Source organism: Elephas maximus, chromosome 4 (genome assembly GCF_024166365.1).
Source record: "Elephas maximus indicus isolate mEleMax1 chromosome 4, mEleMax1 primary haplotype, whole genome shotgun sequence".
In the NCBI taxonomy this organism is placed as follows: Eukaryota; Metazoa; Chordata; class Mammalia; order Proboscidea; family Elephantidae; genus Elephas; species Elephas maximus.
In genome coordinates this window covers 158,784,888-158,812,303 of record NC_064822.1, presented here as the reverse complement: position 1 = coordinate 158,812,303, position 27,416 = coordinate 158,784,888, and the positions used below count along the sequence as shown (strand labels likewise).

Sequence of the window (27,416 nt, the reverse complement as noted above, 5' to 3'; positions counted from 1 at the left end):
TCCCTCTCAGTAGCCCTCAGAAGGAATCAACACTGCTGACACCCTGATCTCAGGCTCCCAGAGCAAGAAAACCAACACAGCTAGTTGAAAGTGACACAAAAATGACCTACACTGACTTAAGAAAAAAACAAAGTAATTTATTAATTTTTACAAGGTCCAAGGATCAGACCAGAATGCTCCTTAGAAGCAAGGATGGTGAGACTACGTCTTACATACTTTGGACATGTTATCAGGAGGGATCAGTCCCTGGAGAAGGACATCACGCTTGGTAAAGGGTCAGCGAAAAAGAGTAAGACTCTCAACAAGATGGACTGACACAGTGGCTACAACAATGGGCTTAAGCACAACCACAATTGTGAGGATGGCGCAGGACCGAGCAGTGTTTTGTTCTGTTGTACATAGAGTCACTATGGATCAGAATCGACTTAATGGCACCTAACAACAACAAAGGATCAGACATGGCCGTACTCCAGGTATCCAATGATGCCATCACGACGGAGTCTCACTCTTTCCATCTCTTGGTCCTGTTTTCCTTAGGGCTCACTCCATTCTCAGGCAGGCTGCCTGCCTACGGTAAAAAATGGCAGCCAACAGTCCTACCTCGCATCCTATCTCCTCAGCGACCTCAGTGGAGGACATGAACTTTTGTTTTCTAACATCCTGAAATCAAGTCTCCTTGGCTTTGATTGGCCTCCTTAAAATGCATGTCTTGATGCTCTGCTTGGCCAGGCCTAGGTGACAGGCTCACCCTGGATTTGGGAGTGAGGTCAGTACCACCCAAAACACTGGGATTGAAAGTTGAAAGGTCTGGTTCCCCAAAAGGAGGGAGGCAGGCAAAAGCAACAGATATCCTCTTTAGCCATTAATTAATCGTGAGAGTTGGGAAATATCTTCCTGCCTCTGGGCCTAGTTTCTCAACTGCAAAATGGGAGAATAAACCCAGTAGCCTCTAAAATTCCTTCTACTTTTAAAAAAAAAAAAAGCAGTCTATAATTTTGCTTAATTTCTCGTGTGGATGTATGTTGTGTTTTCACCTCTCAACAGATAATACCCTAACCCAGTTAAAATATGGATCAGTAGAGACTTTACTACCAGCATAAGACAATTGAGTGAGACAAGTCCTACTACAGACATAGGCCTTCTCCATTCATTCAACAGAATCTCTGCCCAGTTGTCCTGTGGAGAAAAAAGCCAGAAAGGCTGGTGCCAAATGAAGAGGGAAGGACAGAATTGAACCAGCCATTTATTTATTTTCAAACAATAATTATTATGGCAGCTCAAATCCACCTATGGGACAGTTCTACTCTGTCCTATAGAGTCGCTATGAGTCGGAATCGACTCGATGGCAGTGGGTTATATGAAGAAGAATGGGGCACCAGGATAGAAGGAAGATTCATTAACAACCTGCGTTATGCAGATGATACAACCTTGCTTGCTGAAAGTGAAGGAAACTTGAAGAACTTCCTGATGAAGATCAAAGACTACAGCCTTCAGTATGGATTACACCTCAACATAAAGGAAACAAAAATCCTCACAACTGGATCAATAAGCAACATTGTGATAAATGGAAAAAAGATTGATGTTGTCAAGGATCTGATTTTACGTGGATCCACAATCAACACCCATAGAAGCAGCATACAAGTAATCAAAGGACGCGTCGCACTGGGTAAATTTGCTGCGAAAGACCTTTTTAAAGTATTAAAAAGCAAAGATGTCACTTTAAGGACTAAGGTGCGCCTGATCCAAGCCGCAGTGTTTTCAATTGCCTGATATGAATGTGAAAGCTGGACAATGAACAAGGAAGACTGAAGAATTGATGCCTTTGAATTATGGTGTTGGCGAAGAATATTGACTATGCCATGGACTGCCAAAAGAACGAACAAATCTGTCTTGGAAGAAGTACAGCCAGAATGCTCCTAAGAAGCAAGGATGACGAGAACTTCAAATGGGACAACGGCAAGAGGTGAGCCGGGCCAACAGTGACAGGCCTTGTGTGCCAGACTAAAAAGTCTGGATTTTATCATGGAGGCAACAATACCATATTTACAAAAGGATTTATCGATATTATGTGGAAAAAGGGCTTCACAGCCAGTATATATCTGTCTGCTTGAAAACGTAATTTGTGTGTGTGTATTTACTCATACTTCACCTTGCTCCACATTGAATATAAAGCTTATCCTTCAGGAATCTGCCTATACCTGAGGCAAAGACTTTTGAAAAGCCCATCACTGTTCCAAAAATGCTTACGGGTGATCTATAAATCTTTGCCAAAAATCTGGCCCCACCTCATTCCCAAATTCTCCCATCTGATGATAAAATAAACCAAGGTCTCTAAAACCCCTGAATATTTCAGGGATTTGACACTGTATTGGCATTAAAGGGGCTGACTCTGGTTCTTCTATTAGCTGCTCAAGTACCTACCCTCAACACTCTGCATTCTCTAGAAGGGAGACCAAATAAACCAAACCCCTTGTTGTCGAGTTGACTGCGACTTATAGTGACCCTATAGGACAGAGTAGAACTGCCCAATAATGTTTCCAAGGACAGGCCGGTCGATTTGAACTGCTGACCTTTTTTGGTTAGCAGCCTGAGCTCTTAACCACTACAACACTAGGGCTCCAGAAGGGAGAAGGAGTTCTATTTTCTACAGAAAATTGTTCTACACAAAGAAAATCATGGGTCCCCACACACCGAGGCCTGAGAATGGGAAACTATTCCTAATGGCATACGTCCTCAGACTATGAAGTGTTTGGAGGAAAAGTAAAGGCGCATCTGAATAACAGGGCTGTCTCAGCTGGAAGGAAAAAAAGGAAAGGTGCTAACTGAGCTGTGAAAAAAATAGTATCTTCCTGATCAACCCAAAACCCTAATCCAGAGAACAGGTGGCTTCCCAAATCTGTCATGAATCAATAAATAAAGGACAGGTTTACACAGAAGTTTGACATTCTCGGTCCAGTACAAGGACAGTTGATTCTTAGTCATGTCAGCTAATACGGACCTTTGCCAAACATTATGTAGAACAAAGAATTAAAAAAAAAAACTTTTATGTTTGGTTTTGAAGTACATCCAAATCTTTATTTTGTATCGGCTTTAACTTTCAAGCTCTATTTCACTTAAGATTAAATGACAATGACAACAATGACAATTTCTTCTTAAAGCTTATTCATATCCATTGTCTCATTTGAGCTTCTCAATAGCCCAGCTCTGTGAGTTGGTTAGGAAATTGCCACATTATGGATGGGGAAGTGAGGCACAGAGCCACTACACAGCTACTAATGTCGCAGAGCTTCTAACTTGAATGCGGTGTTTTTATATGCGAGGAGGAAGGAGCCAAAACAACAACAGAAAAATGGGTTGCAGAAAATAAAGCATTGACTGCAGCAGGCTTAACATGAGGATGGGAAATTAATAACAAAGAGGCCATTTTTCACATACATAGACTCAAAATGTGAGTTCTCTTTTTTCCCCCTTTCTATTTATACAAGAGCTTTGTTGTTTTAAAAGGCCCTTCTTTCTCATTCAAACTGAGAAAATGCCTTCTGACAGCCATGCAATTAGTAGAGCCGTCAGATATTGATTTCCTCTGCTCCTTGGCATCACCCTTACAAGCAGGGCTCCGCACAGGCTTCTGACAGAAAGGAGAGCTGGATGACGGAATTGGACTCTAAGCTAATTTAGCTGTTTCCCATCACCATCTCTCAGCTCCTTTCCCAAGGCTTTTCCACCGTCCTCAGCTACATCTGAAGGTGATTGCTAGGCAGCTGAAACGGGAGGGATAGAAGGAAAAGGCGCTTGGAAAGTGAAAGGAGAGGGGAATGAGGAGGAAGAAAATAGATCCCTGGATGGAAGCTCCAAGAAATGCCTGTATAGACACTATATTCCCTTTGAAGAAAGAAGAGGGGGCAGGGCATAAAACAGAAATTAGTAATACTGCTACCATTTATTTGTTGATTCATTCATTCCTTCCACAAATACTTACAGAGACCCTGCTGGTACCAGGGACTATGCCAGGCTCTGAGAACACATTTTTAAAAAAAGAGTTGCTGTGGCATTGATTCCGACTCAGGGCAACCCCATGTGTATCAGAGTAGAGCTCTGCTCTATACATACATTTAACAAAAACAGACACAATTCTTCCCTTGACTGAGAACAGCACAGAGGTGCAGGTTCGGTTCCATGTGTAGCAGACTCTAACATGGAGATTAGCATGTAGAAGTTTCATCTGGGAGTGCTCTTGGGATTAATGCCTTTGGAAGGAAGGGAAGTAAACAGCCCTGGTTAGAGGAAGGAGTCAACATGGAATGCAGTCTCAATGGAAGCCCAGGCCAATCTTACAGAAAAAAAAAAATCTTATAAGGGGTTCTAAATATGGGATAGGTCCTTGGATGGCGCAGACTGTACTCAACTACTAACCTAAAGGTTGGCAGTTCGAACCCACTCAGCAGTGCTGTGGAAGAAAGGCCTGGCAATCTGTTTCCATAAAGATTGCAGGCAAGAAAACCCTATGGAGCAGTTTTATTCTGTAATGCATGGGGTTACTATGAGTTGGAATTGACTCGATGGCATCAGATTTTTTAAAGACGAGACAGCTTTTCAGAGCTGTTCCCAGGTGGGGTGAGAGGGCCAGAACTTCATACCCCATGGAGATAGGTCATTGTAAGGGGGTGTGGCCTTAGGCATGGCAGCATTCTTCAGGTGAGGCGACGCCTAGGGGGCCGGCCACTGAGGCTGCACTTTCAGCAGCTGAAGGCAGATCCAAGTTTTGGCTCATCATAGCCTACACCACATGTGGTCTAGTAAAGGAGGCAGCATCCCTACAATAAACACAGAAAAAAACGTAAATGACACTGTAATTGGTGCTACAAAGGGAAAGTATGTGGTACCATGAAAAAGTACAACGGAGCAATGGACGTAGACTAGGGAGATGGGCTGGATTTTAGGCAGAGGAAGCACGCATCAAAGGTCCTGGGTTGGGGAGGAATGTGAAGGAAATCAGACAGGGCAGCTTCTTTCAATTGCAAAGGAACAGGGCCTGATTAAGGGCTAAGGCCCGTGGGTGGCACAAATAGTTTGTGCTTGACGACTAACCTAAATATTGGTGGAACGAACCCACCCAGCAGTACCTCAGAAGAAAGGCCTGGCCATCTGCTTCCGTTAAAATTACAGCCAAGAAAATTCTATGCAGCAGTTCTGCTCTGTAACCCACGGAGTTGCCTTGAGTAGGGATTGACTCATCAGCAATGGTTTTGTTTTTTTGGTTTGGTGATTAAGGGCTCTCCACATGCCCGGTACCATGGCGGGCACTTTATTTTTATTGTGCTTTAGGAGAAAGTTTACATAACAAGTTAGTTTCCCACTCAATAATTTATACACAAAATGTCCTGTGACATTTATTGCAACCCCCACAATGTGTAAGCACTCTCCCCATTTCCATTCTGAGTTTCCAGAATTTTTTTTTTTAATTCATCTGGTTTTCCTGCCCCTTCCTCCCTTCTTTGTCTTTGCTTTTGGGCAAATGCTGACCTTTTGGTTTCATACCATTGCTTATTCTAAGGAGCACTTCCCTCATAGATGTTATGTTGATTTCATAAGCCCTGTCTATTATTTGGCTGAAAGGTGATCTCCGGGAGTGGCTTTAGCTCCAAGATAGAAGGGTAAGGGCCATAGTCTCAGGGGTTCCTGCAGCCTCTATCAGGCCAGTAAATCTGGTGTTTTTATGAATTTGGATTTTGTTCTACATTTTTCTCCCACTCCATCCGGGATCCTCTATTGTGATCCTGGTCAGAGCAGTCAGTAGTGGTAGCCAGGCACCATCTAGTTCTTCTGGTCTCAGGCTAGTGGACGAGGTGATTGTGCGGGCCATTAGTCCTTTGAACTAATTACTTCCTTGAATCTTTGGTTTTCTTCACCCTCTTTTGCTCCAGCGGAAAAAGGCCATCAATTATACGTTAGACGGACGCTTGCAAACCTTTAAGACCTCAGATGCTACTCATCCAAGTAGGATATAGATCATTGACTTTATGAGCTATGTTATGCCAATTAATCTAGATGCCCTCCAAGACTATGGTTCCCAGCCCTCAAGCCCAGTAACTCAATCTCATGAAGTGTTTGGTTATGTCTAAGAAGTTTCCCTGACTGTGCTCCCTGTGTGCTCCACTATATATATGTCTATACATGCAGCACGTACAAATATGTATGTAGAAATATCCACAACTTAGTCTATATATGCATGCGAGTGTACTTCCATATGCCCTCCCAAACCTATTCAGCATACATGCATACCTGCCAATATATCCACTTGTAGACTACCATTTGTTATCACTATTGTTGCAGGGTTGTATACGTTGTAGTATTTAGCATAGTTGCCTTTTATTCTTTGGTACCTCTCAGTGTCTTTCTTTGCCTTGGTCATGTTGTGCTGACTTCTCCCATACTATGTAGTGCCTCTCCCTTCACCAAAGTTAGCATGTGTCTACTATCCAGTTGGTGGTTTTCCTTCCCTCCCTGCAATCACCAAAAAATGTTACTTTCTGTTTGTAAACCTTTTTTTTCAATGTAATAGTGGTCTCATACAATATTTGTCCTTTTGTGACTGATTTATTTCACTCAGCATAATGTCCTCCAGATTCATCCACATTGTGAGATATTTCGTGGATTTATCATTGTTCTTAATCATTGCATAGTACTCCATTGTGTATAAGTACTAGTTGTTTTTTTTTTTTACCCCTTCACTCCTTAGGTTGTTTCCATCATTTTGCTATTGAGAACAGTGTTGCAGTGAACATAGGTGTCACAGCTTTTTTTCATCACAGCTCCTATTTCTCTAAGATATATACCTAGGAATGGCATTGCTGAATCATATGGTATTTCTACTTTTAGCTTTTTAAGTGCCATACTGTTTTCTATACGGGTTGTGTCACTTTACATTCCCACCAGCAGAGTGTAAGAGTTCCAATCTCCCCAAAACCTTGCCAGCATTTTTGTTTTGATTTTTGGATCAGTGCCATGCTTGCTGCGGTGAGATGGTATCACATTGTAGTTTATATTTTTCTCTCTCAAATGGCTAATGGGAGCCCTGATGGCACAGTGGTTAAGCACTTGGCTACGAACCAAAAGGCCGTCAGTTCAAATCCAACAGCCGCTCCTTGGAAATCCTTTGGGGCAGTTCTACTCTGTCCTATAGGGTCACTATGAGTAGCAATCGACTCAAAGGCAATAGGTTTGGGTGTTTTTTTCCTGGTTAATGGCTAGTGATTGCAAGCATCTCTACACATGTGTGTTAGCTGCCTGTTCTTTACTGAAGTGTCTATTCATGACCTTTGCCCATTTTTTTAAATTGGTTTGTTTGTCCTTCTGTTGTTGAGGTATAGAAGATTTCTGTAAGTTTTAGAGATCAGGCCCTCATCAGATATGTCGTAGCCAAAAATTTTTTACCAGTTGTCTTGGTAATCTAGTGCTGCCATAACAGAAATACTACAAGTGGATGGTTTTAACAAAGAGAAGTTTATTTTCTCACAGTAAAGTAGGCTAAAAGTCCAAATTCAGGGCATCGGCTCCAGGGGAAGGCTCTCTCTCTCTGTCGGATCTGGAGGAAGGTCCTTGTCCTCAATCTTCCCCTGGTAGAGGAGCTTTTCAAGCACAGGGACCCCATGCCCAAAGGACACGCTCTGCTCCTGGTGCAGCTTTCTCGGTGGTATGAGGTCCCCAGCTCTTTGCTTGCTTCCTTTTCCTTTTATCTCTTGAGAGATAAAAGGTGGTGCAGGCCACACCCCAGGGAAACTCCCTCTACCTTGGATCAAGGAGGTGACCTGAGTGAGGGTGGTGTTACAATCCCACCCTAATCCTCTCAACATAAAATTACAATCACAAAAAAATTACATCACTGGGAATCATGGCCTAACCAAGTTGATATACGCATTTTGGGGGGGACATAACTCTATCCATGACATTCCACCCTTTGTTCCCCAAAGAATCACATCCTTGCAACATGCAAAACATATTCATCCCATCATATCGTTGCAAAAGTCTTAATTCCAAGTCCAAAATCTAAAAATTCCTCTTCATCTGTGAAATCTAGAATACAAGTTATTTGCTTCCAAAGGTACAATGACAGAACAGGTGCAAGCTAGACATTTCCATTACAAATGGGAGAAACTGGAGGGAAAGAAGGGATAACAGGCACCAAGCAAGTCAGCAGAACACATTACATTAGCCCTCAAACCTCTGAAAACAAGCCTCTGTTCTCTGAGACCATTTACACAATAGCCCTGCCCTCTCGACTCTAGATATTGGCCACGCTCCAGTTTCTGAGAGGCGGCCCCTTGGCCCTGGGCTTCAGTTCCACCTTCCAGACCCACTGGGACAGCAACTCTGTTCCCTTAGCTTTAGGCTCACCATTCTTCTAGTCCATCTGAGTGGCAATCCACCCTTAGAAACACCAGAGGCCACGGCTCCACCCTTTGAAACCCCTGAGGTCATGGCCATACCTTTTGAGACTGAGGCAGCTTGGCTTCTTTGTGTTCAGCTTCTGCTTCCTGGTTTCTTGGCCTCTCAGCTCCGGGGGACTCACATCTGCATCTGCTCTGCTGGGGAAAGTGTTCCAAAGCTCTGTAGCTCTACCAGTGAGTGCCTGGAGGGACCCCACTCCGCCAGAAAGCCTCCTGCGCACAGGTACTCAGCTCTCTCACTCCGTGGGTCAGCTCCAGCACTGCTCGCGCTGGTCTCCTGCTTCTCCTGCTGTTGCTGCTCCCCCTCGTTGAAGAGCTTCTCAGGCACAGGGTGCCTGTGTCCAAAGGACGCACTCTGCTCCTGGTGCTGCTTTCTTGGTGGTATGAGGTCCCCAACTCTCTGCTTGCTTCCCTTTCATCTCTTGAGAGATAAAAAGTTGTGCAGGCCACACCCCAGGGAAACTCCCTTTACCTTGGACCAGGGAAGTGACCTGGATAAGGGTGGTGTTATAATCCCACCCTAATCCTCTCAACATAAAATTACAATCACAAAATGGAGGACAATCACACAATATTGGGAATCATGGCCTAATCAAGTTGATACACACATATTGGGGGGGACATAATTCAATCCATGACACCAGTATGTAGGTTCTCTTTTTACTCTTTTGGAGAAGTTTTTTATAAGCCTAAATGTTTAATATTTAGGAGGTCCCAGTTTTCTAGTTTATCTTCTGCTATTTGTGCATTTTTAGTTACGGTTGGTATTCAGTTTATGCCATATATTCCTGGTGGCATAGTGGTTAAGACCTATCTATGGCTGCTAACCAAAAGGTCGGCAGTTTGAATCCACCAGGCATTCCTTGGAAACCCTATGGGGCAGTTCTACTCTGTCCCCTAGGGTAGCTATGAGTTGGAATCAATGGCAATGGGTAAGTATTGTCCCTATTTTTTTCCATGATCTTTATAGTTTTAGGTTTTATAACTAGGTCTTTGATCCATTTGTAGTTAGTATTGGTATATGGTGTGAGGTATAGGTCCTGTTTCATTTTTCTGCAGACAGATATCCAGTTTTGACAGCACCATTTGTTAAAGAGACTTTCTCTTCTCCATTTAATAGACTTCGACACTCTGTCGAATATCAGCTGTCCATAGGTGGATGGGTTTACTCCTGGGTTCTCAATCCTGTTCCATTGTTCTATGTGTCTGTCATTGTACCAGTACCAGGCTGTTTTGACTACCGTGGCTGTATAGTAGGTTCTGAGATTAGGGAGTGTAAGGTCTCCTACTTTGTTCTTATTCTTCAGTCATGCTTTACTTATGCGGAGTCTCTTTCCTTTCCATATAAAGTTGGTGATTAGTATTTCCATCTCGTTAAAGAATGCTGTTGGAATTTGGATCAGGATCATATTGTAATGTAGATCGCTTTGGGTAGTATTGACATTTTCACTATGTTAATCCTTCCTATCCATGAGTATGGTATGTTTTTCCATTTATGTAGGTCTCTTTTGGCTTCTAACAGTGCTGTTCTGTAGTTTTCCTTGTATAAGTCTTTTTCAACCCTAGTTAGATTTATTCCTAAATATTTTATCTTTTGGGTGGCTATTGTAAATGGTATTGTTTTCCTATATCCCTCTCACAGTTCTCTTTGTTAGTGTAGTGGAATCCAACTACTTTTTGTATGTTGATCTTTTACCCTGCCAGTTTGCTGAATCTTTCCATTAGATCCAGTAGTTTTCCTGTGGAGTCTCTGGGATTTTCTATGTACAAGATCATGTCATCTGCGAATAGAAATAGTTTTACTTCCTTCTTACCAATTCATATGCCCTTTATTTCCCTTTCTTGCCTTATTGCTCTCAATAGGACTTCCAGTACAACACTGAAAAAGAATGGTGATAAATTGCATCTTTGTCTGGTTCCCATTCTCAAACAGAATGCTGAAAAGTCTCTCTCCATTGAGAATAATGTTGGCTGTTGGGTTTGTATATATGCCCTTAATAATGTTGAGGCATTTCCCTTCTATTCCCATTTTGCTGAGAGTTTTTATCAGGAACGGGTGTTGGACTTTATCAATTGCTTTTTTTCTGCACTGATTGAGGTGATCATGCGATGCTTTTCCTTTGTTTTATTTATGTGGTACATTAATTGATTTTCTAATGTTGAACCATCCTTGCATACCTGGTATGAATCCCATTTGGTCATGATGTGTTACTTTTTTGATAAGCTGTTGAACTCTTTTGGTGAAAATTTTGTTGAGAATTTTCGTATCTATATTCATGAGGGATATTGGTTTACGATTTTCTTTTTTAATGGTATCTTTGCCTGGCTTTGATATCAGGGTTATGCTGGTTTTATAGAATGAATTCAGGGTATTCCTTCCTTTTCTGTGTTCTGGAATAGTTTCAGTAGTATTGGTGTCAACTCTTCTCTGAATGTTTGATAGAATTCTCCAGGGAAGATGTCCAGGGCAGGGCTTTTTTTTTGTTTGGAGTTTTTTTTTTTTAATCATCTCTTCAATTTCTTCTTTCGTTATGGGTCTGTTCAGATTTTCTACCTCAGTTTCTGTTAGTGTAAGTATGTAGTGTTTTTCTAGAAATTCGCCCATTTCTTCTAGGTTTTAAAATTTGTCAGAATATAATTTTGCATAATATTCTGTTATGATCCTTTTTATTTCAGTTGGTTCTGTTGTAATGTCACCTGTCTCATGTCTTACCTGGGTTATTTGCTTCTTCCCCTTCTTTCCTTTTGTCGGTAGATACTGAATTTTATTGATCCTTTTAAACAACCAACTTTTAGTCTTGTTGATTCTTTTGGTTGGTTTTCTGTTTTTCTGCTCTAATTTTTATTATTTCCTTCCTTCTTGCACCTTCGGGCTTCTTTTGCAACTCTTTTGTATTTGTTTGAGTTGTATGGTTAAGGTAATGATTTTGGCCCTTCTTTTTTGATTTGTGTGTTTATTGCTGTAAGTACACCTCTGGGCACTTCTTTTGCTGTGTCCCAAAGGTTTTGGTATGTTGTGTTTTCATTCCCTTTTGATTCTAGGAGATTTTTTATTTCATTTTTAATTTCTTCTATTATCCAGTGGTATTTCAATAAAGTGTTACGCATTTTCCATTATGATTTCTTTCCTTGTTCTTCCTGTTATTGGTTTCTAATTCTATATGGAACTAAAAAATCTTGTTTCCAAAAATAAAATTATAGAATTATTAATAAGCAATGTTATTTATATTATTTTGATATTTTTAAATTTATTGAGGCTTGCTTTGTGGCCTAAAATATGGTCCATTCTGGAGAATGATCCATGAGTGTTGGAGAAGAATGTGTACTCTACAGCTGTTGGGTGGAGTGTTGTGTGTATGTCTATGAGGTCAAGTTGGTTGATTTGTTATTTACATCTGTACCTCTGTTGAGTTTCTAGTTGTTCTGTCCTTCATCGAAAGTGTGGTATGCTAAAGTCTCCTACTATTATTGTCTGGTCTTTGGTCATTAGTGTTCAAACCATCAAATCTATTCTTGAGGTAGTCTCTAAAGTCATGTAGGATATACTCAAGGTCATATTCTGGCTCTCATGGACTTGTTCCAATTTTCTTCAGCTTCAACTTGAACTTACGTGAGATCAATTGATGGTCTGTTCCACAATCGGCCCCTGGCCTTGTTCTGACTGTTGATATTGAGCATTTCCATCATCTCTTTCCACAGATGTAGTCAATTTGATTCCTGTGTATTCCATCCAGCGAGGGCCACATGTACAGTTGCTATTTATGTTGCTGAAAAAAAGTATTTGCAATGAAGAAGTCACTGTTCTTGCAAAACTCTATCGTGCAACTTCCTACATCATTTCTATCACCAAGGCCATATTTTCCAACTACCGATCCTTCTCCTTTATTTCCAACTTTCACATTCAAATCACCAGTAGTTATCAATGCATCCTGACTGCATGTTTGATCAATTTCAAAATGGCCAATAGCAGTCCATTTCAGCTCACTAATGCCTAGGATATCGATCTTTATGCATTCCATTTCATTTTTGAAGATTTCCAATTTTCCTGGATTCATACTTCATACATTCCACGTTTTGATTACTAACGGATGTCTGCAACTGTTTCTTCTCATTTTGAGTCAAGTCACAGCAGCAAATGAAGGCTCAGAAAGCTTGACTTCATCCACATCATTAAGGTTGACTCTACACTGAGGAGGCATCTTTTCCCCAGTTGTCTTTTGAGTGCCTTCCAACTTAAGGGGCTCATCTTCCAGCACTATATCAGACTGTTCCACTGCTACTCATAAAGTTTTCACTGGCTAATTTTTTTCAGCAGAAGACCACCAGGTCCGTCTTCCTAGTTTGCCTTAGTCTGGAAGCTCAGCTGAAACTTGCCCACCATCAGTGATCCTGCTGGTATTTGAATACCAGTGGCATAGCTTCCAGCGTCACAGCAACACGCAAGCCCCCACAGTATGACAAACTGACAGAAGTGTGGAATGACATTAAGGACATCATACATGAAGAAAGCAAAAGATTATCTAAAAGACAGGCAAGAAAGAAATGACCCAATTGGATGTCAGAAGAGACTCTGAAACTTGCTCTTGAACGTTGAGTAGCTAAAACGAATGGAAGACATGATGAAGTAAAAGAGCTGAACAGAAGATTTCAAAGGCAGCTCAAGAAGACAAAGTAAAGTATTATAATGACATGTGCAAAAAGCTGGAGATAGAAAACCAAAAGGGAAAACACACTTGATATTTCTCAAGCTGAAATGACTGAAGGAAAAATCCAAGCCTCGAGTTGCAATAGTGAAGGTTTCTATAGACAAAATACCAAACGATGCAGGAAGCATGAAAAGAAGATGGAAGGAACACACACAGTCACTGTACCAAAAAGAACTAGTTGACATTGAATCATTTCAGTTGGTAGCATATGATCTAGAATTGACGGTACAAGCACCTGATCTCTAAAATCGACATGATTCTGCTAAAATTCAACCACAAAAAGACAAACAACCCAATTAAAAATTGGGCAAAGGATGTGAACAGGCACTTCACTAAAGAAAGCATTCAGGCGGCTAACAGATACATGAGGAAATACTCTCAATCATTAGCCATTACAGAAATCCAAATTAAAACTACAATGAGATTCCGTCTCACTCCAACAAGGCTGGCCTTAATCCAAAAAACACAAAATAATAAATGTTGGAGAGGCTGTGGAGAGATTGGAACACTTCTACACTGCTGGCGGGAATGTCAAATGGTACTACTACCACTTCGGAAATCAATTTGGCGTTTCCTTAAAAAGCTAGAAATAGAACTACCATACAATCCAGCAATCCCACTCCTTGGAATATATCCTAGAGAAATACAAACATATATGCACACCCATGTTTACTGCAGCACTGTTTACAATAACAAAAAGATGGAAGCAACCAAGGTGCCCATCAACGGATGAATGGATAAATAAATTATGGTATATTCACACAATGGAATACTACGCATCGATAAAGAACAGTGAGGAATCTGTGAAGCATTTCATAACATGGAGGAACCTGGAAGGCATTATGCTGAGTGAAATTAGTCAGTTGTAGAAGGGCAAATATCGTATAAGACCACTATTATAAGATCTTGAGAAATAGTTTAAACTGAGAAGAACACATACTTTTGTGGTTACAAGAGGGGGGAGGGAGGGAGGGTGGGAGAGTGGTATTTACTAATTAGATAGTAGGTAAGAACTACTTTAGGTGAAGGGAAGGACAACACTCAATACAGGGGAGGTCACCACAACTGGACTAAACCAAAAGCAAAGAAGTTTCCTGAATAAACTGAATGCTTCGAAGGTCAGTGAAGAAGGGGCAGGGGTCTGGGGGCCATGGTTTCAGGGGACATCTAAGTCAATTGGCAAAATAAAATCTATTAAGAAAACATTCTGCATCCCACTTTGAAGTATGGCGTCTGGGGTCTTAAACGCTAGCAAGCGGCCATCTAAGATGCATCAATTGGTCTCAACCCACCTGGATCAAAGGAGAATGAAGAACACCACGGACACAAGGTAATTACGAGCCCAAGAGACAGAAAGGGCTACATGAACTAGAGACCACATCATCCTGAGACCAGAAGAACTAGATGGTGCCCAGCCACAACTGATGACCGCCCTGACAGTGAACACATCAGAGACCCCCTGAGGGAGCAGGAGAACAGTGGGATGCAGACCCCAAATTCTCATAAAAAGACCAGACTTAATCGTCTGACTGAGACTAGAAGGACCCCGGTGGTCATGGTCCCCAAACCTTCCGTAGGCCCAGGACAGGAACCATTCCTGAAGCCAACTCATCAGACATGGATTGGACTGGACAATGGGTTGGAGAGAGATGCTAATGAGGAGTGAGCTACTTGCATCAGATGGACATTTGAGACTATGTTGGCATCTCCTGTCTGGAGGGGAGATGGGAGGGTAGAGGGGGTTAGAAACTGACAAAATGGTCACGAAAAGAGAGACTGGAAGGAGAGAGCAGGCTGTCTCATTAGGGGGAGAGTAATAGGGAGTGTGCAGTAAGGTGTACATAAGTTTATAAGTGAGAGACTGACTTGATTTGTAAACTTTCACTTAATGTACAATAAAAATTATTAAAAAAAAAAAAAGATTTGATGGTAGGAAGGAATAAGTCTAAGCTGTACTGAAGACAATGGCGAAAGACAAGCCTCCAGGAATTGACAGAATACCAATTGAGATGTTTCAACAAATGGATGTGGTGCTGGAAGTGCTAACTCATCTATACCAACAAATTTGGAAGATAGCTATCTGGCCAACTGACTGGAAGAGTTCCATATTTATGCCTATTCCAAAGAAAGGTGATCCAACCGGAAGTAGAAATTATTGAACAATGTCATTAATATCACATGCCAGTAAAATTTTATTGATAATTCAAAACTACTTGCAGCAGTATATGGACAAGGAACTACCAGAAATTCAAACTGTATTTAGAAGAAGTCATGGAACAAGGGATAGCATTGCTAATGTCAGATGGATCCCGGCTAAAAGCAGAGAATACCAGAAAGACATCTACCTGTATTTTATTGACTATGCAAAGGCATTTGACTGTGTGGATTACAGCAAATTATGAGTAACATTGTGAAGAATGGGAATTCCATAACAATTGTGCTCACGAGGAACCTGCACATAGATCAAAAGGCAGTTGTTCGAACTTGTTTTGGTGTCACACCTGCTTGAGTCACTTCCTAGCTATGTGACTTCAAGTACTAAACTGTTAAGCCGCAGTTTTCTTATCTATAAAATGGGGGTAGTAGTGCCAACCTCACAGGGCTGTGAGAACCCCTGAGAAGTTCTAAAAGTTGAGTGATTCTCAACTTTCAGAAACAGGCCCCACATATGGGCACTGGTTTGATATTGTGAAGGTACTCTAAGGCAGTGCTACTCAAATGTGGTCCTCAGACTTGCAGTAGGAGCAGCACCTGGGAGCTTGTTAGAAATGCAAATTCTCAGGCTTCACCAAGACCTGCCAAATCAGAATCTCTGGAGGTAGGGGGCCCAGGAATCTGTGTTTTAACAAGCCCCTTGGGCAAGGTGACACCTTACTGCACACTCCCTATTACTCTCCCCCTAATGAGACAGCCTGCTCTCTCCTTCCAGTCTCTCTTTTCATGACCATTTTGTCAGCTTCTAACCCCCTCTACCCTCCCATCTCCCCTCCAGACAGGAGATGCCAACATAGTCTCAAATGTCCATCTGATGCCTGAGACTGAGGGGTGTCTTGGGATGTAGGACTTTCAATGATGAAACTGGGAAAACCCAGGGAAACCCAAGATAAGCTGGTCACCTGAACCCCAGGTGATTCTCACATGTGCTGAAGTCTGTGAACCACTGCTCTAACCTATGTGCGTGTATTTCTGAAATTAAAGTACAGTAGTGGGAAAAGTATTTTAAAATTTACAAATTTCTTCCATCTTTCTTTGCTTAGGCACTTGATAGAGGAAAAAAATTCCTCTTCGGTTTTTTGGATGAAAAACTAATTCCATTATTTTTGTTCTCACATTTTCATCACCAGAGAATACTATTCGGTTACACTTGGCTGCTAAGTGAAAGGTTGGTTGTTCAAGTTCACCCAGAGGTACCTTGGAAGAAAGGCCTGATGATCTACTTCTGGAAAATCAGCCATTGAAAACCGTATGGAGCTCAGTTCTACTCTGACACACATAGGGTGGCCATGAGTCGGAGTCGACTCAATGGCAACTGATGATTTTAAGTGTTCTCGATGTTCTCACTTCCCCTGCTACAGTGATGGTGATCTGGGAGCTCCAAGTTGATATGGTGGAACCACAAGATCCAAGTAGATTCAATCCCTGAGCCTCCACTTAGAGGAAGACACCCTGGATATTGACGAGACCTGCAGCAGAAAAACTTTCATGTGTTATGCCATTGAGATTTCAAGGATTTTTTACGACACTTAACCTAGTTTATCCTGACCAATTAAATACATCTTATCAAGACACTGTTTCATTACATTAGGAAACACTTTCCACTACTAGGAGAATAATTTTCTCCAGGGTATAAAGGGAATTTCTAAAATGTTCAGAATTTCTACAGTGTTGAAGGGAATTTTGCAAACAAGAATTACTTGAAACCATAGAACCAGAGCCTTCAATAAGTTGCCACCTATGCAGTGGAACTTCTGGGAGAAGGGGAGAGTAGAATTAAAAGGGAAGTTGAGTAAATGTTTCTAATTCTATTTTGAAGAAAATGTTTTTTTTTTTTTTTCCCCAGAATCAGCCCACCTACAGCTGTGTGGTTGATAGAAGCATTCCACACAATTGGGTAGACAAATGCAGGAATCCTTTACCTTCCCCTGAAATCACGAGTGAGAATTCCTTGCTACTCTACAAAGGTTTCTGTTGTCAAAATTAACCTTGCATCCTTTCACATAAGCAAAGAAGACACCTCTTTGGGTTTGAGGGAGTGCATTTTTTATTGTTGTTGTTTTCAAAACCATGTGGAAAACTCTTACCCAAAGGGTTATTAAGTTGAACTTTCTGTAGAATTATAAGGCAAAATAATTATGACAAGCTATACATATAAAATGAGTCCTTGGATGGCACAAACAGTTAAGCACTCAGCTACTAACCAAAAGGATGGCAGTCCAAACCCATTCAGAGGCACTTTGGAAGAAAGGCCTAGCGATCTGCTTCTGAAAAGATTATAGCCAAGAAAATCCTATGGAGCTCAGTTCTACCCTGCAGCACATAGGTTCATTATGAGTCAGAATCGACTGAAGGCAAGTGGTACACATGCAAATGTCTTTATGTTATTAAAAAAATGCTTTCCATCTGTCCAGTGATTTTGTAGGTTCTCAACCATGTACACATTACGTGATACTTAATTCTAAAATAGGTACCATCTACTGAACACTTACTCTGTGCCAGGCAGTATGCCTGCTTTTCATGAATCTGCCCAACAGCTCTACAAGGTGGATATGCTTTCAGTTTCAAGATGAGAGAGGTTCCAGCAACTTGTACAAGATCACATAGCTCAATTAGTGGCAGAGGCAGGATTCAACCCAAGATCTATTTGATTCCAAAGCTTGCTGTTAATGGAAGTCCAGGTACTGCCGTGCCTGTCTCTCAGAGGAGGAAAGGTCACAGGGAGGTTAGGTTGTTTGCGGAACATCCCCTGTGAGCTCAGTGAAACAGCATTGCAGCATCAGTAATCTGGGACTGGAATTCAGGCGTTCCTAAACGCCCACAGTTAGGACAGTAAATAGCATGCAGCTGGAGACCTGTTTATTTTTAAAACTGCTTAAAATGCCACTTCTGGGATGGGGAGATATATGTGACAACTTCATTTGTCACTAAGAGCCGTAGGTGATCAGAATAGCTGCTCCCACTCCAACACCAGTGCCCAGTGAAACCAAACTGAGGTCTGACTGCACTGCTCACAAGTCCCAACACACCTGGAGGAAGTGACCAGCTCTAGGGCAGGAGGCTCAAGAGGAAGTAGCTGAGGGTAGAATCATCACAACAGCTAGCATACCAATATGAATTCATTTAATCCTTACAGCACCCTGAAAAAAGGACTTTCTGAGACTCAGAGTGGTTGAAGTACTTGCTCAAGGTCACAAGACAGGCTATGCTTCAAAGCCAGGCATTCTGGCTCCAGAGCCAGCACTCAACCACTACAGAGTATACGAAAGGTAAAGGAGATCGGGAGCCTTGAGGGCTGGGTCTAGGTTTCACTGTGCACTAACTGGTTGTGTGTCCTTGAGTAAGTCACATATTCTTTATGGGTCATATTTTCTTCGTCTGTGACATAAGAAGTTTTTTATGAATCTATTGTGTTGATTCTCCAAAGCCCAAAAGAGTAACAAAAAAGAGCTTGTGCTTCTATGAGATATTGTGACCCCATGTGCAGAGCCTGGATATCCACAGAGGCTGAGATACTACTTCTTCCCACCACCACCATCATTATCATCATCATCATCAACATCCTCAACTAGTGCTTTATATTCATTATCTCTAATCCACACAAACAACCCTGAAAGGTAAATACATGTGACGGACACCTATTGTTTGGTTGGCCTGACATCTTTCCATTTGCTAGAAATGTCCCCCCTTTTGAAAAACTACTGCTCTACCACCTCCCACACATGCTTCTAGTGAGGATTGCCAATCACAGTACACCACCTACCTTTGCCAAAGTGCATTTGGTCCACGGGTAGGCATGTGACCCAAGTCAGGCCAATCAAATCCTTCCCAGGATTTTTCAAACTGGAGCACAGGGAAGAGAAACCGTGAACGTGGAGAAGCTGTGAAATATAAGGACACGTTTCGTGGCACAGGAAGAAGCCATTCTGAGGAACTAAAATCTTTGCACATAGAAACAAGCAGAGAAAAGAGACAGAAAGAATGTCCTAACAATGTTGCAGACCCTGGTCCTAATTGTTGCTGAAATCCAGCTGTGCCTACATCCTTCCTGGGCTTATAAGCACCTACTACAGAAGCCAGATAAGCACCTCTGGAAAATTCCCGTTTATGCCTAACTTAGTTTGAATTAGTTGTTTGTCATATGAAACCAAAACTTCTCGCTAACCTAAACTGAAACAAACTGAAGTAGAAAAACTAAATAAACCTATAACAAAAGAAGAGATTGAAAAGGTAATAAAAAAAGAAAACCTCCCAACAAAAAAAATCCCTGGCCCTGACTGTTTCACTGAAGAATTCTAACAAACTTTCAGAGAAGAGTTAACACCAGTACTACTAAAGGTATTTCAGAGCATAGAAAAGGATGGAATACTCCCAAACTCATTCTATGAAGCCAGCATAACCCTCATACCAAAATCAGGTAAAGACACTGAAAAAAAAGAAAATTACAGACCAACGTCCCTCATGAACATATACTCAAAAATCCTCAACAAAATTCTAGCCAACAGAATTCAACAACATACTAAAAAAATAATTCACCATGACCAAGTGGGATTCATACCAGGTATGCAGGGACCATTCAACATTAGAACAACAAACAATGTAATCCATCACAAAAATAAAATAAATAAGACAAAAGATCACATGATCTTATCGATTGATGCAGAAAAGGCATTTGACAAAGTCCAACACCCATTTATGATAAAAACTCTCATCAAAATGAAAATAGAAGGGAAATTCCTCAACATAATAAAAAGCATTCACTCAAGGCCAACAGCCAACATCATCCTAAATGGAGAGAGTGAAAGCATTCCCCTTGAGAACAGGAACCAGCCAAGGGTGCCCTTTACCACCACTCTTATTCAACACTGTGCCAGAGGTCCTAGCCAGAGCAATAAGGCAAGAAAAAGAAACAAAGGGTATCCAAATTGGTAAGGAAGAAATAAAAGTATCCTTATTTGCAGATGATATGATCTTATACACAGATAAAGAACAATGATGAATCCTTGAAACATCTCACAATATGGATGAATTTGGAGAGTCCCTGATGGAGCAGGAGGAGAGTATGGAACAGCACTCGAATTCACATAAAAGGTCCAGACTTAGTGGTCTGAGTAAGCCTGGAGGGACCCCCAAAGCCATGGCCCCTAGTTGGTCTGTTAACCCAGAACTGAAACCATTCCCAAAGCCCACTCTTCAGACAAAGGTTATACTGGACTATAATACATAAAACGATACAAGGAGTGTGCTTCTTGGTTTAAGCAGATTCACAACACCAAATAGGTGGGTCCTGTCCAGAGGCAGGATGAGGGGGCAGGAAGGGACAGGAGCTGGTTGGATGGATGCGGCGAACCCGGGGTGGAAGGGGGGAGTGTGCTGTCACATTGCAGGGATTGCATCTAGTGTCACATGACAATATGTGTATAAGATTTCACACGAGAGATTAACTTGAGCTGTAAATTTTCACCTAATGTACAAAAAAAAAAAGAAGAAAAAAGTTCTGGGCAATAGACTATTAATATTATTGCCTCCACTTTCATAGGTGAAAACCGAGACTACCTGGCTAGTGAAGTTCATCCTGCAACTAGAGCCAAGGTCTGTCCAACTCCAAAGCCAGGACTCTTTCCCTCCTCATCCAGCTTCAACATGACCAGACAGCCTTAGAAGACAGGGACTCCTCACCAGATCGGATCTGACTGCAAAAGCATGACTTGAGTTTGCCAAATATTTTGAACTTCTAGCCTCCTCAGGGAGGGAAATCCCAGATTCTCCTGATAATCTCCAGACGGCCAAAGAGAAGGCACTCAGAGAAGACACTAAACTGAGACATGGAGGCTTCTTTGGCCACAGGATGGTGCTGTCGACAGGGGTGGGCTCTGGTGTGAAGAGACCTCTAATATAAGGGACAAACTTTTAAAAAAACAGGGCAGTTTTGAACTTCTGGGACTTGTCCATGGCCAAGGACCTACAAAAGAATGAGAACACAGTGATGTTCTATGGTTCGGGGAAGAAACCCACCTATCCTACCAAAGGCATCCCACGCTCTGTGGTTAGAGTTTCCACTCTGCCTTCCCTGTTTCTATCCATCCAGTTTCCCTATCCATCCTTCCATTCTCATCCTTGCTTTTGGGCAAATGCAGTTCGCTTGGACTTGCATCATTGATTGTTCCTCACTGGTGATACTGTTTATAGACCAATCTATTATTTGGCTGAAAGGTGACCTCCAGGAGTGGCTTCAGTTCAAGATTAAAAGGGTGGCTTAGGGTGATAGTCTCAGTGGTTCCTCTAGTCTCTATCAATCCAGTAAGTCTGGTCTTTTTTATGAATTTGAGTTTTGTCCTAAATTTTTATCCCACTCTAACCAGGACCTTCTATTGTGTTCCTGGTTAGAGCAGTTGGTAGTGGTAGCCAGGCACCATCTAGTTCTTCTGGTCTCAGGATAGAGGAGGCTGTGGTTCGTGTGGGCCACTAGTCCTTTAAACAAATTGCTTCCTTGAGTCTTTGGTTTCCTTCACTCTCCTTTGTTCCAGATGGGACAAGACCAATAATATCTTAGATGGCCAATTGCAAGCTTTTAAGATCCCAGATACTACACACCAAATTAGGATGTAGAACATTATTTTTATGAACTATGTTATGCCAGTTGACCTAGATGTCCCCTGCCAAGACCATGGTACTGAGGCTTCAAACTCAGTAACTCAGTCCCACAAAGTGTGTGGATATATCTGTTTCCATAACTGTACCCACTATGTGCTCTATTATATATATGAATATATATGAAATGCCCACAACTATACCTATATATGCACATGCATGTACTTCTATACAACCTCCCGCAAATACATAGCATACATATCTACCTATGTAACCACTCACAAATTTTTTATTGTTATTAATGTTGTTGCAAAGTTGTATATGTTACAGCATTTACTGTAAAAAAAAAAAAAAAAAACTGTAGTTGTCTGTTATTTTTGCGTACCTCTCAGTGTCTTCATTTACCTTGGTCACGTTGTGCTGACTTCCCCCATAATGTGTACTACCTTTCCCTTCACCAGAATTAACACAGTCTACCATACTTTTTTTTTTTTTTTACCATCTAGTGATTCTCTTTTCACACCCCTCCCATCCCTGGTAACCATCAAAGAACATCGCTTTCTGTGTGTAAACTTATTCTTGACTTTTTATAAAAGTGGTATCATATGATATTTGTCCTTTTGTGATTGACTTATTTCACTCAGCATAGTGTCCTCCAGATCCATCCACATTATGTTTCATGGGCTCATCATTATTCTTTATCATTGCATAATATTCCATTGTACGTATGTACCCCATTTTGTTTATCCAAGTGTTGATGGACACTTAGGTTGTTGCTATCTTTTTGCTATTGTGAATAATGCTGCAATGAACATGGGTGTGTATATGTCTATTCGTGTCAGCACTCTTATTTCTACAGGATATATACCTAGGACGGGACTGCTGCATCATATGGTATTTCTATTTCTCCCTTTTCAAGAAAGCAACATACCATTTTCCATAGTAGTTTTACCATTTTACAATCCCACCAACAGTGTATAAGAGTTCCAATCTCCCTGCAACCTTGCCAGTATTTGTTTTCTAGCTTTTTGATCAATGCTGTTTTTGCAGAAGCCAGATGGCATTTCATTGTAGTTTTGATTTGCATCTCTCTATGAGGAGCCTGTTGGCACAGTGATTAACAGCTCAGCTGAGAACCAAAAGGTCAGCAGTTTGAACCCACCAGCTAGCTACCCCTTGGAAACCCTATGGGGCAGTTCTACTCAATGACAACTAACAACTACGACAACAATAGATAATGATCACGAGCATTTCTTCATGTGTTTTTTAGTCACCTGAATGTTTTCTTTGGTGAAGTGTCTGTTCATGTCCTTTACCCATTTTTGATTAGATTGTTTGTCTTTCTGTTGTTGAGGTCACTCACTGCCTTTTTATTACTGCCTTTTCAGATACTACTACAAAACATCACTTAAAATTTAACAGTAGGAGTCAGGTAGAAGAAGAAATATTGCTTAATCAAGACCTTAATCAAGAAAAGAGAAAAACTTAATTAATGAATACTTAAAAGCATGTTGATTTCTTAAATCCTGTTACCATCATTATCAACAACATTCAGTAAGCTCCTGAACCTTTACTTAGAACAGGACTGTGATAGATTAAATTGTGTCCCACAAAAACATGTGTCAGCTTGGTTAGGCCATGATTTGCAGTATTGTGGTGTTGTCCTCCAGTATTGTGTGGTTGTCCTCCATTTTGTGATTGATATAATTTTCATACATGTTGTAAATCCTAATCTCTGCCCCTGGTTAATGAGGCAAGATTGGATTATGTTGAAGAGGATTAGCATGGGATGTTCCGGTCAAATCCCTGATTCAATGTAAAGGGAGTTTCCCTAGGGTGTGGCCTGCAACACCTTTTATCATACAAGAGATAAAAGGAAAGGCAAGTGAGCAGAGCGTTGGGGACCTCATACCACCAAGAAAGCAGCTCTGGAAGCAGAGCAAGTCCTTTGGACCCCGGTTTCCTGCATGGAGAAGCTCCTAGTCCAGGGGAAGATCGATGACAAGGACCTTCCTCCAGAGCCAACAGAGGAAGCCTTCCTGTGGGGCTGATGCCCTGAATTTGGACTTCTAGCCTACTAGACTGCGAGAAAATTAATTTTTCTTTGTTAAAGTCATCCACTTGTGGTATTTCTGTTATAGCAGCACTAGATGACCAAGAGAGGGACAATGCAGATAAACCACTTATGAATTCATTTAACTCTTTTTAAAATCTCTACTACTCTCTGTATTCATTTCCCAGGGCTACTGTAACAAAACACCGTAAACCGGGTAGCTTTTAAGAAATTTACTGTCTCACAGTTAGGCAGTCTAGAAGTCCAAATGGATGTGCTGGGGAAGCCATACGGTCTCTCTCTGTCAGCTCTAGGCAAAGGTCCTTCAACGTCTTCCAGCTTCTGATGTTGTCGTTAGGTGCCATCAAGTTAGTTCCGACTCATAGCGACCCTAAGTACAACAGCACAAAACACTGCCCAGTCCTGCATCATCCTCACAATCCTTGCTATGTTTGAACCCATTGTTGCAACCACTGTGTCAACCCATCTCATTAAAGGTCTTCCTCCTTTTCGCTGACCCTCTACTTTACCAAGCATGATGTCCTTCTTCCTTGTCTCTCTTAGTCTGGAAGCTCAGTTGAAACCTGCCCCCCATGATAATGACTCGAGACACCTCCCCAGAGGATGACTCAGACAAAGGTTCTTCAGACACAGCTGGGTTAATCTCATCAGATGGGGGTGGAGGGGCTAATGGTTTTACTGGGGAGGGTGGTTTAGCAGACAAACATGGCGTAATCTCCTCAGATGGGAGTGAGAGGGCTGGTTCTGTTGGTAGGAGTGATTCAACGCAATTTAGGGGCTCAGAGTTTTTGTCACTGTTACTTATTGGGGAAAAGGCTGAGATATAAATGACATCCTTGCAAGAATGGGCCACGTAGACATGAAGTAGGGGGGAATGTTTTTTTTTAAAAAAAACATATGGATACTTCAATCATCGGCACTTTCATTCCCCAGACCAGGAAGAAATGTTTCATTTTATCCTAGGCTAATATTTTTATGCTCGAAAGAATTTTATTGATCATCAATAATAGCTACAATAAAAAATTAGTCTTACCAGCCATATTATTATAGAAGTACCGTTATGCCTATCAACTACACCTGAACACAGTGTTTTAAGAAGAAAAAAAAAAAACTGATGGATATTTTAGAAAGTTAGACTTACATTTGTAAAATGATTAGTCCTTTACTAACGTATCTGCCAAGTAAGTTGAGGTCCCTGGGTGGTGCAAACAGTTTTCACTCAGCTGCTAACTGAAAGGTTGGCAGTTTGGATCCACCCAGCAGTGCTGTAGAAAAAAGGCCGGGTTACCTGCTTCTGGGAAGATTACAGCCAAGAAAACTCTATGGAGCAGTTCGACTCTGTAACACATGAGGTAGCCATGAGTTGAAACTGATTTGGGTAAGTTCAGAATTTTTGCATGCTGAGGTTTAAAAAAAAAATCGATTATTCACACACACAGGATAAAATGTTGCTTTGGAAACAAACTAGAGTCCCTGGGTGGTACGAATGGTTAACACACTTGGCTGCTCACCCAAAGGTAGGAGATTTGAGTCCAACCAGAGGCACTTCAGAAGAAAGGCCTGGCAATCTACTTTTGAAAAGTCAGCCATGAAAACCCTATGGAGGACAGCTCTGCTTTGATACACATGGTCTTGCCACGTGTTGGAATCAACTTGACAGCAACTTTTTTTAGGAAACTAACAGCCATGTCCCCCTCACCTCCCACGGTTATATGTTATTATTCTCTAAAAAAAATAGAACCAGTGAGACATACATACACACACGTGTGTATATATATATATAGTTATATGTATATAAACACATATATACATAAATAGATATACACAGACACACATATATATGACACATGATATTTAATATACACATAGTGAGCCCTGGTGACCCACTGGTTAAGCCCTCAGCTGCTAACGGAAAGGCTGACAGTTGGAAACCCCCAGCTGCTCCGTGGGAGAAAGATGTGGCAGTCTGCTTCTGTAACAATTACAGCCTTGGAAACCCTACAGGGCAGTTCTACTCAGTTCTGTGGGATCGCTACAATCAGAATCAACTCGATGGCAACGGGTTTGTTTTTTTTTACAAAGAGTGAGGTTTACTTCAAGGAAGTAAAGGCTCATGTGATTTTGAGGGCTGGCAAGTCCCAAATCCATAGGTCAGGCTGCAGGCTGAAAATCTCTACTGGCTCATGAGGTTGTGGGGGGCTGACAAATCCAAAATCTCTAGGTCAGACACTTTGAGGAAGGCGTGGTTGCTGCTGCCACTGTTTCCTGACCCACCCATTCCTGCTCCCGACTTAGCGCTGTTGGCTCTCCTGAGAAACAAGTCAGTCAGGAAGCCATACAGCAGCCACATCTTTTAAGGGCACTGAAAAGATGCTCATGGAATCAGAGGTGGCCATTCACTGAATTCAAATTCCTCTAACCAGCCACAACGTAAAATCCTTGGAGAAGGTATGTGCTGACTTGATCAGAGGCAGGAAGGAGAAGAACCTCATAAAGGAATGGTTCGGACGCCTACCAAGACTCTGAGAATCACTATGAGGAAAGTTCCTTGTGGCAAAGGTTCTAAGACCTGGCGTTGTTTCCAGATGAGAATCCACAAGCAACCATCAACTTGCACGGTCCTTCTGAGAGCCTTAAGCAGATCACTTCCATCGGGACTGCATCAGGAGTAAATGTCAAAGTCACCGTTGCGGATTCTTAAATAAACTTTTAATAAATTAATTATCAGTTGCTTAAAAAAGAAAAACCTGCAGGTCAGGGGGCAGGTTGCAGACGTTTGCAGAGTTAATCCCAATATTCAAGGGTCAGGGAAGGAGTGAAGAACTGAGAGTTTGAGACCTGCCAGGATGGCCATTTATATACTGGAGGCAGGCCACACAAGGAAACTCCCCTTTCAACTGATTGGTGGATCACATCAGATTACATCATGGAAGGTCATTTACACTGCATTATATTATGTGCTTTTCTTCATATAGTCCAGCTTCTTGGATTATTTGCTCAGCATATAAACTGAATAAGTATGGTGAAAGGACACACACACACACACACACACACACACCCATTACCCACTGCCATCGAGTCGATTCCAACTGTAGGACAGAGTAGAACTGCCTCATAGGGTTTCCAAGGAGTGCCTGCTGGATTCGAACTGCCGACCTTTTGGTTAGCAGCAGTAGCTCTTAACCACTACGCCACCAGGGTTTCCATTTACATATACAGACACACATAAATATATCCTTATGGTGGGATAATTTGGCTTTTTAAGCAGAAGCTGGTCCTTTAGAAATTTTTTTCCCTCCAAGATACATTTGTAAGTAATGAAAAGGAATTACATTAAATGCCATAGATAGATGTCCCTTGCATGCATATTATTGCATAAATATC

At 41.6% G+C, this 27,416-nt stretch overlaps 1 pseudogene; it reads left to right on the top strand.

Annotated features, from left to right (window-relative positions):
* The first annotated feature begins 1,929 nt into the window (after positions 1-1,929).
* Positions 1,930-26,733, top strand: LOC126076473 (40S ribosomal protein S20-like; annotated as a pseudogene).
* The last annotated feature ends 683 nt before the right edge of the window (positions 26,734-27,416 follow it).